Source organism: Lissotriton helveticus, chromosome 12 (assembly GCF_964261635.1).
Source record: "Lissotriton helveticus chromosome 12, aLisHel1.1, whole genome shotgun sequence".
Lineage (NCBI taxonomy): Eukaryota > Metazoa > Chordata > Amphibia > Caudata > Salamandridae > Lissotriton > Lissotriton helveticus.
Window position 1 is genome coordinate 585,451,714 of NC_136073.1, and position 16,116 is coordinate 585,467,829.

At 50.9% G+C, this 16,116-nt stretch overlaps 1 protein-coding gene across 4 annotated transcripts in view; it reads right to left on the bottom strand.

Moving 5' to 3' along the window:
* LOC144799014 (death-associated protein kinase 2-like) overlaps window positions 1–16,116 on the bottom strand; it is a 697,832-nt gene that overhangs the window by 433,724 nt on the left and 247,992 nt on the right. The window contains exon 4 of one of the 4 annotated variants that reach the window (XM_078670162.1): window positions 3,933–4,070. The exons of 2 other annotated variants lie outside the window; for them this stretch is intronic. The gene's annotated coding sequence lies outside the window, so the exon portion shown is untranslated. Of the gene's footprint in view, window positions 1–3,932; window positions 4,077–16,116 lie in introns of those variants that run through there. One more of the 4 variants, XM_078670166.1, reaches the window with a different exon arrangement.

Genomic DNA, 16,116 nt, shown 5'->3' on the forward strand with positions numbered 1-16,116 from the left:
CCTGGCACCAGCCCATCCTAGTGCCCTAATTCAACCCAAGGTCAATAAGTATATGAGATACGGGAGACTCAGGGGCCACTGGTCACATTTTGCAAGGGGGAGGCACCATTTTGATCAGGGCGCGTCTCTTATGGGTGCAGCAGGTGCAGAAACACCTGGGCCTAGAGGCCCTAGTAGGCCTTTGAGCCCTTATTAGTATGTATTTCACAGTCCAGTCAGTGTCCAGAGGACCCCCTGCCTTTCTTGCACTACAGCCAGCTCACTGGCTATGCCACTGATTTTGCGCTACACACAATCCCTTCCGTGGTCTTCCCTCCTCAATCACCCTCTCCCTTGCGTATCCCATCTCATGTTTTTAGGGCTCGGACTCCTCCCCACTGTAAGTGGGGGAGGAGTTTCGAGATCCTAATGTTATAAGAAAAAAAAAAGAAGTATCCTTAGGGCCTTGGCGAGAGGAATTCCAGACATTCCTTAGCGTTTTCTGTCATCTGGCCAGTGATTCGTCTTCCTTGTGTTTTCGTTTTAATAGGCTTGAAGTGATAGGGTAAATGTAGTTTTGTTCCGCCATTTTGGGCATATTTCGTTCGTGCTCGCGCAAAGAAGTACATAAATTATAATTAGGAGCTGTCAGCGTGCCTCCGTTAGTGAATCCAGATGGCCGGGCGCGTTCACAATTCTGCAGCTCTCAGCGCGCAGCTTCCTGAGAGGACCGTGATAACATCCCCATGGTAAACTTGAGCTACATTTCCCAAGTTTGTCGTGGACTGCGAGAGGTAACTACGTCGAAACAAAAGGAGCCGAGCACCCTTGGTGCCCAGGCGTAGGCGCATGCCTCCTTAAGGCGCTAGCTGGCTCAGGATACGGAGCCCGACCCTTAGAGTGAAAACCTTGCCGGCGCTATTCCTCCAGACATGGGTCGACGTATCCCAGGCACGAGCAGACACCGTCGTGTGTGGACATGCCGGACGTCGTCTTTGATGCTGGTCGTGCTCTTCATCTTGCAAGAACTACCGGGTGCAAGAACAGGTAAGGAGATTTTTTTCTCATAACTCTCGCGCCGGCCTGAACCTATCCGTCACGAAATAAATGTAGCGATTGGAGAGGGGCCATTGGGAAAAGGAAGGAATGCGAGCAACTCTAGAAATGTCGATTTGCACCTATTGGGTGTCTACCAATAAGCGCTGTGAAGTGGCTGCTAGGTGATATAAAACATAAATATTAATACAATGTCGCACTCATAGAAGGAATCCATCTGGGCTGAGCACCGGTAATAAACCTCATCCAAAGTTTGAAATCTTGGCGGGATTTGCTCAGCCTTTCATCCGTCCAACGTTGATAAAGTGTGTACCGCTGCCATGGGTATTTGGCACCTGTAGTTTACAGTGAATCGAAATACGATCTCAACAGTGACAGGCTCTGTGGAAACACCACCGTTTTACCAAGGTCCACACACGTTTCAGACACAAGTGCAAGGTCACTAACACACGAAATCACACACTTTCAGTGCCACAAACCATGCAATCTATACAAAAATATAAACAGTGCCAGCAACCGCTACATGTATACATACACACGTGCAGCGCTACCAACCCCACCATCTTCTCAGACAAATGCGCAGTGCCACCCACACTGGACGCACCTTTGTAGTTGCACCAACCGCGCAGGCTTGCCAGACACACACCAGCAGTGCAGCCAACCTTGGAGCTACCCAGAAACACGTGCAGCGCTACTGAGGCTGCGCGGCTTACACGAGCGCTGATACCAATCGTGCCAGTTACGTTTTACAGACACGTGTGCAGTGCCACTTACCTCTGCTGCGAGATTTACGTAGGCCCTCAATGGCACCTGTTCCACAAACTTAATAGGCCCACTTTAACCTCTGCACCAACTATGTCAGTTTTACAGCTCACATGTTGAGTGCCAACAGCCCTGTCTTACAGACTCACACCTGCAGTGGCACATATACACACAGTCGTGCAGTGCCATTAACCTGAAAGTTCCACAGTGCACACATTCAGTGCCTCGTAAGATTTACACACACAACCCAAGCCCAACAGTCTTTAGACGCACACGCAGTGCCTCTAACCTTGCAAGATGTACACAATTTAATTTACTCTTATTTTCTCGCGTTCACACCTGTGCAGCGCTAGTAACGCTTTGATTTTACGACGAACTCGTACTTTATGAACGTGTCTTCATATTCACAGGGACGGGTGCGGTGCCACGTAGAACGTGAGCTATGCAGACATAAGTGCAGTGCCACCAACCTTGCAAGGTTTAAGACACACGTGCTTGCAGCGCCACAAGGCTTCAAACGTGCAGACTTTACAAATGCATACAGTCGCAGGGCCGCCATACACTTCCAGTTTTACAGACCCGCGTGCAGTACCACCACCACTAGCACTACCACTACCGGTACCACCACCAGTACTACCGCTACCATTACCACCACCAGCAGTACTACCACTACCAGTACCACCACCAGTACCACCACTACCAGTACCACCACTACCAGTACTACCACCACCAGTACTACCACCACCAGTACTACCATTACCAGTACCACCACCTCCAGTACTACCAGTAACACCACCACCAGTACTACCACTACCAATACCACCACCACCACCACTACCAGTACTACCACTACCAGTACTACCAGTACCACTACCACCACCACCAGTACCACCATCACCAGTACTACCACCACCAGTACTACCAGTACCACCACCACCACCAGTACTACCACCACCAGTACCACCATCACCACCAGTACTACCAGTACTACAGGCACCAGTACTACCACTACCACCACCACCAGTACTACCAGTACCACGGCCACCAGTACTACCACTACCAGTACTACCACTACCAATACCACTACCACCACCAGTACTACCACCACCAGTACCACCACCACCAGTACCACCACCACCAGTACTACCACTACCAGTACTACGGCCAGCAGTACCACCACCACCAATGCTACTGCTCACCACCAGCCATCAGTGCACAATTTCTACAGGCAGTCACGGCCATCAGTACATGCATCGATTGTTACACATCCACAATTAAGTATTGTAGCAATCTCAGTATGGTACACTTTAGTTTTAAACATATTCATGTAAAAACACAGCATGCCACCATTGCTACAATTATAATCTAACACACATAATTCCACTACACACCACATTAACACACTCCATAACACTTAGCAAAAATACATTACCATTTACAATGCCATTAGCTCAAACTCAAATAAATCCGAGCCCGATTGCATTTCTAATGCTTGTTTTTAGCAAGCTTGAACTCATACATTTCCTCTCAGAGCCTTCCTTTCACATTCTCTTGTCCCCCCACTCCTTCGGATATTCCCAATCTTCCTAACCAACACATTTTGACTCAGTCTCCCTCCTCCCACACCTTCTAACTACTCCTACCTGCAACGTTCCATCACTGCCCCGTCCACCCAACATGTCACACCTCGCTGCCCTCCTCACACGTCTCCCTCACACCTTCTCTCGTCAGCTGTCCCTTCCCCTCGCCGTCAATCGTTCTCCATCACACGCAGCCTCGCCTCCACACAGAGTCTCGCAGTTACACAACACACACCTTTCGCTCATTCATTCACAAATACCCCTCCAGAACCTTTCCCTATGCTCACATTACCTGGTCAGACTGCAAGCCCTCCTCCCTCACACGCGTTCCGCCTCTCACCCGCCGCCTGTGCACCGCAACCGCGGTGACTTCTCTTCGCCCTGTTATTAATTCTCGCTTCACCGCTATTCCTTCCTTCCCCAACCCTGCCCCCTCGAAGGGGATCCATATTCCCGCCGCTCTACGCAGAACAGGCTCCGAGACACATAGCGCGCGCGGCGGCACGATTGTTAATGCGCGCAGGCTGCGGCGCGCGGGGACGCTCTGGTACTTACCGCGGCTCCAGAGGCGGCGCGGGCCAGACCCGAAACCTTCTTCCAAGACCTTCGCCGACGGCTCGGGGACTCTCCGTCTGCGAGCGCGGGACCGGAGCGCTGCACCCCGGCAGCCCCAAGAAGTGACGCTCCCCAGCTCTGAGAGAGAGAGAGGGACTTCCAGTCAGTCTAACGCTGCAGCGAGGCACAGAACAACTGCAGACTTGCGCTTGGGCATTAGAACTATGCAATAGTGGACGAATGCGTATCACGCGCACACCAGTGTCATCGATGACAACAAGGCATCAAGTTACAGTTAACGACATACCACGTTAATGTCTCGCCCCTGTGCTCTACGAAAATACGATTAGACAAATTTCTTTATGCATCAATTCCGCGAGTTCGACAAGCTATTTTACTGCGTTGTTGTTTAATGTGGCTTTTGTTGGGACATGCCCATTTCTGGAAGAACAGTCTCTAATAAAATATATAATTTTCAGCGAAATCTGGAAAAACTCGGAATTTTATTTCCTAAATACATTCTCGACACGTTTTTTTCTGCTGTATTTAATTCACCTTTTTAACGTCTAAAATGCTATGGAATTTCATAAACTCAGAAAAGTTTGTATTTTATTTTGTTGGCATTATATTTTAAAATTAAAACACAGTAATAAAACATTCAAAAGAGCAGCTCCGGGATGGGAGATCTCGCGGTGCTTAACGCAGGCTAGAGAGCCCTGGAACACAGCTGCAATGTGAGTGCTTCTGAGACATTTGCTAAACTCTTTCTTGGGAGAGGGGGCTTAAAAATTATTCAGTGCTATGTAGGACGGGGATTTATTTATTTGTTCATTATTTCAGCAGAAAAATATTTTTTTCTAACCTGACGCGCATCAGACTGGCTCTTCATCAACCCGCCGGATCCACCTGTGTGCTAACATGAGGCCTAGTGACTCTGCCCAACCCATGTTGACCTTAGACTGGCTCTGTGTCCGTAGTGTTGTGCTTTCAAATGTAGATGTCTGCGACGCTGGGATTTAAGCCCAGCTCCAGCTTCTTTTCAAAAGCAACATCCTCTTGAAAGCAGGGGGGGGGGGGTTGGTAAGGCAGGCACTCGGACAATGGGCGGCCCTTTCGATGGACTGATGAGCCCCTATTACCTCCCTTTTACCAGTGGGGTGGAGGTGTCATTCCCAGTCTATGGCTGTATGTAGATTAAGATGGGGCGGAGGCCTGCGCAGAAGTGACCTCACTTATATTCAGGTGTGGTTCATCATCATGACACAAAGAGTGGCAACATTTGCATTCTTTTTATTTTAGTGAAGTTAAGAAAGCATGCCTCTTTTAGAGAATCCCCCTCCTTTTTATAATACTTTGAAGGAGTGTTTTATGAACAGGCACAAACCGCAAAAATGGGTCACTTTTTTTAGGATGCCCTGGCCTATTTTTGATCCAAAGCCAGCACTGCTGCCAAGTTTTCTGGGCTTACTCAGGAAAGGCAGCCACGGGACTCACCTGGATTATCAAGCCCCATGCCAACTGGGAGCCTCCTCTGCCTTGTCAGGGCTCCTCGTGGGATCACGAGCCAAGCCTGGCACTGCTTCACCCACCTTTGTTATCCTGAAGTGACAGTCTATCACGAACTAAATCACGCCTCTCGCTCAAACCCGTCCTTTTACAAGCAAAACAACTCCATTAAGAGTCCCGTATACCTTTCAGCAGCTTGGAAAGCTTGTTGGCGCGATGTACCGGTGGCAGAGTATTGTGCTCTCCCACTTATCAGGACAGATCATCTGAGCAGTCAAGGCCCTTTCGGGCCGGGCTCTACGCCTCACTACACTCCCCACGCATGTTTTTTTTCTCTCTCTCGCCTTTTCTTACCTGTCCACACTCCTGCACTCCTCACCTCTCCCGCTCCTTACCTGCTGACCTCCCACTTTCACGCGTTCCGTCCACCGCCCGCACCCCTCCCAGCACCTACTTAATGGAGCCGTAGGCACGCCAGGACCGCACAATGTGCCAGGAACCCTAACCCAGCGACCCGTGCATGTACACCTCAGCCGTACTCTGTGCTCAGAACACCGGCCGCTGCCACAAATACTACTACAGTGCCACACCATCCACCACGGTAGGCCCTTTCACATACACCCACTGCCACTTCACCTGCACTAGTACACACTCACCAACACCCCCCACCACCCGGACCACACCGCACTCAAGGCACTGCATCCTGCAGACACCGCCCGACCAACTGGCATGCATTCTCCTCAACCCACATTCGCTGTGCAAACACGCCACCGAGGTATGGGACCTCATCACTACCCTCACGCCCGACATTCTGTTCCGCACATAAACCTGGCTCAACGCTGCCTCGGCCCCTGAAATCGCCACGTTATACTGGAAGGATGGATGTATGACGTTACAACGCATGCTGTTACAACACAGTTTTTACAAGGCATGCTGTTACAACGCATAGCGCTTTGGGGTGCTGGATAGTGAATAGTTTAATTTACTATTCCAACTCCAGTCCCCGTGGATAGTAGGGAAGGTGTTGGATAGTAAATTAAAACTATTCCCTATCCTAGAGCGCCCCCCAGCGCAATGCGTTGTAATGGTTTTCGTTGTAAAACCTGCGTTGTAAAAGTTTCGTTGTAAAGGATGTTTCCCAGAAGGGAATAAGATCTACCACCGAGACTGTGCCAACAGACCAGGCAGGGTGCTCGATACCATCCAGGGGCGCTCCTCCACTAGGGCGGAGGAGCGTCGCCCCACTACTTTCTCGCAGTGAGAAAAAGCCAAAATATAAAATGGTAATAACTTTTAGTTATTACCATTTTATAAGTTATTACCATTTTATGTTTGGTTTGCGCATTTTGAGTGGACGGGGCGGCTCTGCTCTTTGAGCAGGGCAGGGGAGAAGTGTTTTTTCCGCTCCGGAGTGCGCAAAGACTGTTTTGTCGGCCCTTCTACAGCCTACATGGAGAACATGTCCACCCCACTAGCCCCTGGCTTGGCTCAGTCCCGACCAATCACAATGCTGTTTGCAGCATTTTGATTGGCTTAGGGGAGGGAGTCTGGCTGCCTGCTTCCTGTTCCTTTCGGAGGCAGGAGAGCAAGACCCGGTGGAAAAGTAAATTTCATTTTATTTCTTTTATTTTTTTATTTTCCTGCAACACCCCAGCAATCCCCCCCACAACACCCCGCAAATCCAACCTCCCCCCTTGACCCTTTGCACCCGCCAGCAATGCTGGCCGCTACTGATACCATCCACAAAGAATCCATTTGCTGCACAAGCACAATGGACAATGACAACAACCATGGACCCCCTGAACTTCCAGCTGCAACTGAACAAAAGAACCACCATCAAAGGAACCCTCATCTACCGCTCACCAGGACCAAAAACCAGCTTCAGCAACTTCCTCACTGATTTCATAGCCCCCTCGCCATAGACACTGCGAACTTCCTACTTCTCTGTGACCTCAACTTCCACCTGGTCAACCTCCCCAACCAGACCATGACCAAGCTCCTCGAAGGCCTGGAAAGCATCAGCCTCAACCAACTAATTCGGGACCCTACTCATACCACAGGACACACACCCGTCCCAACTTTCCCCTCCAGCAACAAGATCAAGTTCAGCCACACCACACAACTCACTTGGTCTGATCACCGCAGCATCCACTTTAACGTCTCCTCACCAGAGTCACCCCCACCTACAATGCCCAGCACCCCACGCCACAGCTGGAACAAGGTCAAAGAAACTGAATGGAACAATGCCCTGGCCAACAGCTAGCGAATCCCATTCTGCAACATGGGCCTCAATGTAAGAAACTTTAACACCTGGATCACAGACTGTGTCAACACCATAGCAGCACTCAAGACCCACATGCACAGAAGAAGCACCAAGCAAACCAGCTAGTACAAAGAAGACCTGAAAACAACAATGCGCCACTTCAAACATCTCAAAAGGCTATGACGCACCAGCAAGGACGACATAGATAGACCCTCCTACAAAATGGAAATCAACACACTTCATAAACAATTATGCAAGACGAAAAGAAGAGCTCTAGTGACACATATTGAAACCAGCTCCAACTGCAGCAAAGCACACTTCAGCATCATTAAGGAGTTCACCAACCCCCTGCTGCAGAGAAAACCATCACCCCTTCACAAGAACTCTGGAATCGACTAGCCACATTTTTTCACCTCAAGATCAACAAACTCCAAAGAAACTTCACCTCCAACCCAAACCATCGGACTTTACCAACCAACCAGATATCAACGAAGCCACACAGGCCCACCCGATTGACGGCCAGGAAGCACCTCTCCAACCAGGACGACACCACCACCACCATGCAATCTATCCACTCAGGGGCCCCCACCGACTCCTGCCCCCACCACATCATCAACTTGGGAAGACCCAGAATCAGCTCAGCACACACCACAATCATCAGAACCTCCATCCAAACAGCAACCTACTGGAAAGAGCCGAAACACGCAGAGGTCAGCACCCTACTAATAAAAGGCGTGATCCGCATGAACGAAGCAGCTACAGACCCATCTCCCTGCTCTCCTTTCCGGAGAAATTGTTGGAGAAAACAATCAACCAGCAGCTCTCCATACATCTGGAGCAACACCAGTTCCTGGACCACCCCCAATCCGGCTTCCGCAGCTACCATGGAACAGAAACGGCCCGATAGCAGATAATGACTACATCCGGACACTACTCAACAGGGGAGATATGGTTGCCCTCATCCTCCTGGACCTCTCAGTGGCCTTTGACACTATCGCACCACACTCTAATCTCCTGACTACATGACATTGGGATCCAGGGCCCAGAACTCAACTGGATCACTTTCTTCCTTATGGAAAGAACCCAACAGGTACGCCTGCCACCTTTAACCTCCGAGCACAAGATCATCATTTACTGGGTCTCTTAATGCTCCTCTCTCAGCCCAACCCTCATCAACAAATATATGAAACCACTAGCCAACATTGTTAGGAACCACAGACTCAACATAATTTCCTATGCAGACACCCAACTTATCCTCTCCCTATCTGAAGACTCCAACATCACCAGGATCAACCTTCTCAAATGCATGATATGCATCGCCACCTGGCTGATGGAAAATTGCCTGAAACTGAACACTGACAAAACTGAGGTTTTGCTCTTCAGCTACAAACCCTCTCCATGGGAAGACTCTTGGTGGCCTTCGGAACCTGGACCCACTCCTACCCCTACTGACAACGCCAGAAACCCAGGCCTCATCCTCAACAGTAAGCTCACAATGAAGCCCTAGATGAATGCTATCACCTCCTCCTGCTACTATGTCCTTTGCATGCTGTGCGAGATATTCAAGTGGACTCCAGATGCGCGGTCTATCAAGTCCTTGTTATCAGTCGACTGGCCTATGACAATGCACTTTACATCGGGACCTCCACCCCAGACTCCAAACCATCCAGAACACAGTCTCCAGATTAATCATTGACCTCACATGTCGAACACACACCACCCCTCACCTAAGTCTCTCCTGGCCCCCTAGTCCATAAGAGCTGACAATTCTCACCCATGCATTCAAGGCACTGCACAACTCCAGCCTGGCGTACATCAACCACCGACTCCAATTCCACCAACTCACCAGGAACCTACGCTCCGCCTACCTCTCCCAGGCCAACACAGGACAAGAGCCTGTTCCCACTCCTACCTTGCAGAGACGCCTGGAACGGCCTCCACATCCGAACCACTACCACCTTGTTGGAATCCCAAAAGCAGCTGAAGACCTGGACCTTAGAATAAAGGCCAGACTCACCTCCAACATGTGGATACCCTCGCAGGTGATTAGCCGCACTTTACAAGTCGACAGATTGATTCATTGTGTAGCATGCAAACTACACGTTCGAGAATGTAAATGGGGTCGACTCAGCTTTACATCCTATCAAGCATGATGGAATGCGTACCATTTCCATTAGGAAATAGTAATGGAGGTTGCAGAGTCAGCAGAGGAATTGGTTGGCTAAACAGTCATGGCTTGGAATGGATTAGACTATGGTCTCATTCTTGTCTGTGGGTAAAACTGGCTGTGGTGTGGATGGTGTTCAGTGAGGATTTTACATAATAGTGAGTACAATAAGTAAGAAATCTTGCTCATCATTTTCGGGTGTCGCTATCAGACTGCACAATTGCAAAACAATCTATTGTCAGGTTACAGTGGGCCTAGAGCCTGCCCATTGCTTAACATTGGCAGGCTTTATTGCCACTCTCATTTGCTTACTTTTTGTTAGCTTGTTTGGGCTTTCATTCCTCTGTTTGGGGGTTGCCCTCCCCTGAGCATAGCCTCATTACTTGTCTCCTCCAACTGCTTACTCTTCAGGCACTACTTTTTTCTTTTTGGTTGAGCACTCAATGAGAATATCCTTTGTGTGCTTCTCTTCCCACATCACTGTCCTCCATGTTGCTATCTTACCCGTGTGATTCTCCCATGTCCCTCCTCCTTGTTGAACTCTCCCTTGTGTGCTTCTCCCCACCGCATTGATTTCTCGCTGATGAGCTTCTCTTCAAGCACCGCTTCCCCCCATTTTTGCTCACTCCCCCATGCTGACGCACCACCATCTTCATTGTTTTTTAATACTTTCTTTTTTTGCAGAGGACCAACCAGCAAAATGATGCCTTAAAAGTTACAGGGACGTTATAGTTCGAGTCAGATTTCACTTGTTCAAAACCAGAGAAATGTAGCCGTTATAGTTGGTGAGTGAACTATAACTCACACCTCCACAATGAACTGCTTACGACCTCACATATTACATCACTCATGATATGGTCAGTGACATCTCTGATGACATCTCAAATTATATCACTGATGACATCATCCAGTGAGTGTGCGTGTTTTTAAAAAGTTTATGAGTGTTAAATATATATACCAAGGTGTATTGGTGAATCAGTGAGTGATTGGATGATTCAATAGGTACGTGACTATATAAGTGAGTGATTAGGTGTGTCAGTGAATGTATGGGTGAGTGACTGGTTGTGTGAATGTCAGTGTCTGTTGGAGTCAAAGTGGCTGTATCAGTGTGTGAGTGGATGTGTGAGTTTCTGTACGGGTGAGTGATTGGTTGTCTGAGTACCTCCGTGGGTGTCCGAGTGTCTGGGTGATGAGTGAGTCATTAGCTGTATGGGTTAGTGAGTGCATGTGTGTGAGGCTGTATGGGTGAGTGAGTGCGTGTATGGCTGTCGGTGAGTGAGTATATGGGTGAGTAACTGGGTATGTGAAAGACAGTATATGTGAGTGACAAGGTATATGAGTGACTGTATGGGTGAGTGAGTGAACGTGAGTGTGACTGTATGGGTGAGTGTGTGCTTGTGTCAGTGACTGCATAGGTGAGTAAGTATGCGTTAGTATCTGTGAGAGTGAGTGTGCGTAACTGTATGGGTGAGTATGTGGCTGTGTGATTGTATGGATGAGTGAGTAGGTGTGTGAGTAGCTGCATGGGTGACTAACTCAGTGTGTGAGTGGCTGTATGAGTTCATGAGTGGATATGTTAGTGGCTTCATTAGTGACGGAGCGGGTGTATGAGTGGCTGTATGAGTGAGTGGATGTTTATGTTGATCTATGAATCAGTGAGTGGCTGTGTAAGTACTGGTATGTGAGTGGGAATGGGTTTGAGAATGGTAGTGTGGTAGTTGGAGTGGGTGTAAGAAAGGTTATATGGGTGTGCAAGTGGGTGTGTCAAAGATTCTGTGGATGATGTCATCAGTGATGTCATTTGAGATGTCATCAGTGATGTCATCAGTGATATCACTGACCATGTCATGAGGGATGTAATATGTGAGGTCATAGGCAGTGCATTGCAGGGAGCGAGTTATAGTTCGCTCACTAACTAGAAAAGCTACATTTCTCTGGTTTTGTACGAATGCAATCTGACCCTAACTATAGCGTCCCTGTAACCTTTATGTTTTTTCAGTGAATTTCCAAGGTTTTATAACTAATAGTCGCGTTTGCAGAGTGGTGGAGAAAGGAGGCAAGGCCTTCGCCCAGTTCTCAGGAATCCCGCTGTGTAGGACTTCTTAGCCCCCTAGGTCCCTCAGGAGTAAAGTGGACTTCATGCCCCAACCAGTAGTGCACCACAATCTGCGTTTGCAGAGTGCTGGACAAAGGGGTGTGGCCTCCAAAGACCTCTTAGCAATCCCACTGTGAGGGACTTACTGGAGATCTCCAAGAACTTCCTTGGGGGCCAACTACACCTCCAGTTACCTCCAGTAAGTCCCACACAACAGGCCTCCTGAGACCTGGCTGGAGGCCACAATCCTGTTCTCCACCACTCTGCAAATACATCTCCTGGCGCACTACTAGTAGGGGGGATTAAGTCCTCTTTATTATTGAGAGCTCCTGGTGGCCAACTACCCCTTCTGTTACCTCCAGCAAGTCTCACACAGTGGGTTTGCGGATAGGTTTCCGGTGGCCACGTCCCCTTTCTCCACTACTCTGCAAACGCACCTCCTGGCGTGCTACTAGTTAGTGGTTGTAGTCCCCTTGCCTCTTGAGGGTCTTTTGGGGCCAACTAGCCCTCCTGTTATCTCTACTAAGACCCACACAGCTGGATTGCTAAGAGCGTCCCCTTTCTCCACCACTCTGCAAACGCACCTCCTGGTGCACTCCTGGTTGGGAGAAGTTCACTTTAGTCCTGAGGCCCTCAGTAGGCAAGGAGATCTAATTCACTGACCAGCAGTGCCCCAAGAGGCACGCTTGCAGAGTGGTGGAGAAAGGGGCCGTGGCCTTCGACCACCTCTCAGCAATCCCACCGCGTGAGGCTTACGCAGCGGTAGAAGTGGGCGGGGACGGAAGGGCACGGCGTGCCCCTACTTTTACAAACTATTTCAGTCCGTTCCCCTACTTCCTTCATTCCAAAAAGCATCCCGGGACGGAAAGAAAAGTCCAATTTAAAAAGGACAACTTTTTCTTTCTGCTTCCAGGGGCTGCTCGCACTTCTCTGGTGACCTCCGGAGGGCTGCAGCAGCCCCTCCCTCAGCTCCACAGACCATGGGCAGCCCATTGTCATTCTGATTGAGGCTGATTAGCCTCTTTCGAATGGCAATGCGCCCGCCGTCTGCCTTTGACGATGGTGTGTCGATATTTTGTGGATCTGGATATTGAGGGACAGTATTCTGTGAGACAAATCCCCCTCCTTTGAGTGTCCTGGTGTGAAGACCTTTTCACTTTTAGGATACTGCGTCATCAGTGAATTTAATAGATCGTTTTTCAGGATATAATATGTCTTCTGTAAAAACCTCTAGTCCAGATCCTCCAAATATACCACAGTTTACAAAGTGCCCTTATTGTTCAAGCTTACAAAAAAACCTCTAGGATACTGCGTCATCAGTGAATTAAATAGATCGTTTTTCAGGATATAATATGTCTTCTGTAAAAACCTCTAGTCCAGATCCTCCAAATATACCACAGTTTACAAAGTGCCCTTATTGTTCAAGCTTACAAAAAAAACTCTAACACGATGCACGCCAGGTGTTAACGCAGTCCAATGGAAGACGCACACGCAGGGAATTTGTGGTACAACGCGTTTTCTTTCCTGTTTGCAATGAGGTCAGAGTTAGTAATGACAGAGGAGCTTTCCCCAAACAGAGTACTCTGGGGAACTTGCCCCCTTGTGTAATTTGTCCATGTTGTACACAGAGTGAACAGGGCAGGAACAGTGATGGGACAGAAGAGGCGACGGGAAAGGAGAGGTAATGGGGCAGGAGAGGTGACCGGGCAGAAGAAGTAACGGGCAGGAGAAGTGACAGCGTAGAAGAAGTGACAGGGCAGGAGCAGTGACGGGGCAGGAGCAGTGAGTGGGCAGGAGAGGCAACAGGAAAGGAGAGGTGAGTGGGCAGGAGTGGTGACCGGGCGCGAGTGGTGACCGGGCGCGAGTGGTGACCGAGCGCGAGTGATGGCCGGGCGCGAGTGGTGACCGGGCGCGAGTGGTGACCGGGCGCGAGTGGCGACCGGGCGCGAGTGGCGACCGGGCGCGAGTGGCGACCTGGCGCGAGTGGTGACCGGGCGGGAGTGGTGACCGGGCGGGAGTGGTAACCGGGCAGGAGTGGTAACCGGGCAGGAGTGGTAACCGGGCAGGAGTGGTAACCGGGCGGGAGTGGTGGTGACCGGGCAGGAGAGGTTACTGGGCAGAAGCAGTGATTAGGCATGAGCAGGAGCAGGAGCAGTCATAGGGCATGAGCGGTGATCAGGGCATGAGCAGTGAACAGGGCATGAGCGGTGAACAGGGCATGAGCGGTGAACAGGGCAGGAGCGGTGAACGGGCAGGAGAAGTGACGGGCAGGAGAAGGGAGGGGGTAGGGAAATTGATGAGGCAGGAGCGTTGATCGTGCATGAGCAGGAGTACTGACTGGGCAGGAGCAGTGAAAGGGCAGGAGCAGTGACGGGGCAGGAGCAGTGACGGGGCAGGAGCAGTGACTGGGCAGGAGAGGCAACAGGAAAGGAGAGGTGACCGGGCAGGAGTGGTGACCGGGCACGAGTGGTGACCGGGCAGGAGTGGTGACCGGGCAGGAGTGGTGACCGGGCAGGAGTGGTGACCGGGCAGGAGTGGTGACCGGGCAGGAGTGGTGACCGGGCAGGAGTGGTGACCGGGCAGGAGAAGTGACCGGGCAGGAGCGGTGAATGGGGCAGGAGCGGTGAATGGGGCAGGAGCGGTGAACAGGGCAGGAACAGTGAACAGGGCAGGAGAAGCGAGGGGGCAGGAGCAGTGACTGGGCAGGAGAGGCAACAGGAAAGGAGAGGTGAGTGGGCAGGAGTGGTGACCGGGCACGAGTGGTGACCGGGCGGGAGTGGTGACCGGGCGGGAGTGGTGACTGGGCGGGAGTGGTGACTGGGCGGGAGTGGTGACCGGGCGGGAGTGGTGACCGGGCGGGAGTGGTGACCGGGCAGGAGTGGTGACCGGGCAGGAGAAGTGACCGGGCAGGAGCTGTGAATGGGGCAGGAGCGGTGAATGGGGCAGGAGCGGTGAACAGGGCAGGAACAGTGAACAGGGCAGGAGAAGCGAGGGGGCAGGAGCAGTGATGGGGCAGGAGCAGTGACGGGGCAGGAGAGGCGACAGGGCAGGAGAGGCGGCAGGAGAGGCGACAGGGCAGGAGAGGTGACAGGGCAGGAAAAGCGACAGGGCAGTAGAAGTGACGGGCAGGTGACGTGACGGGCAGGTGACGTGACGGACAGGTGACGTAACGGGGCAGGAGAGGCAACAGGAAAGGAGATGTGAGTGGGCAGGAGTGGTAACCGGGCGGGAGTGGTGACCGGGCAGGAGAAGTGATCGGCAGGAGAGGTGACCGGGCAGGAGAGGTGACCGGGCAGGAGAGGTAACCGGGCAGGAGAGGTAACCGGGCTGAAACAGTGATTAGGCATGAGCAGGAGCAGTCATAGGGCATGAGCAGTGATCAGGCCATGAGCGGTGAACAGGGCATGAGCGGTGAACAGGGCAGGAGCGGTGAACAGGGCAGGAGCGGTGACGGGACAGGAGCAGTGACGGGGCAGGAGCAGTGACGGGGCAGGAGCAGTGACGGGGCAGGAGAAGTGACGGGGCAGGAGAAGTGACGGGGCAGGAGAGGTGACGGGCAGGAGAAGTGATTAGGCATGAGCAGGAGCAGATAACGGATAGGAGCAGATAATGGGCAGGAACAGATAATGGGCAGGAGCAGTGAACGGACAGGAGTAGTGAACGGGCAGGAGCAGTGACGGGGCAGGAGAAAGTGACAGGGCAGGAGAAGTGACTTGTACTTATGTTCCTTGCCTATTTATTTATATACTATTGCATAACATCCACTGATGTGTCTGCAAAGCATACCTGTTGCCCTGAATTTTTGTCCTGAATTTTGACCTCCTGTCCTTAATGTTTGTTGTGAATTTTGACCCCTTGTCCTGAACTTTTACATTCCCCATTCTAAATTTGCACCCATGCCAGTTGGCCACCCTACTCTGCAGTGCCCATGACCTCCTCCCCCTTCCCTCTATCTAGGGGCCTGCAAAGCAACACTGAAAGGGCCATCAGACAACTGTGAATTAACTGGTGACACAGCAGAGCAGACTGTTGACAATGCAATATCGGCTCTTGATTAGCAGTGGATTCCAGAAAAAGGAGAGTAAAATCATCTGTGTAGAGGATGCTGTGGTGCAGGGAGGCACACAAACTAGTTTAACAAACTGTGCACCCT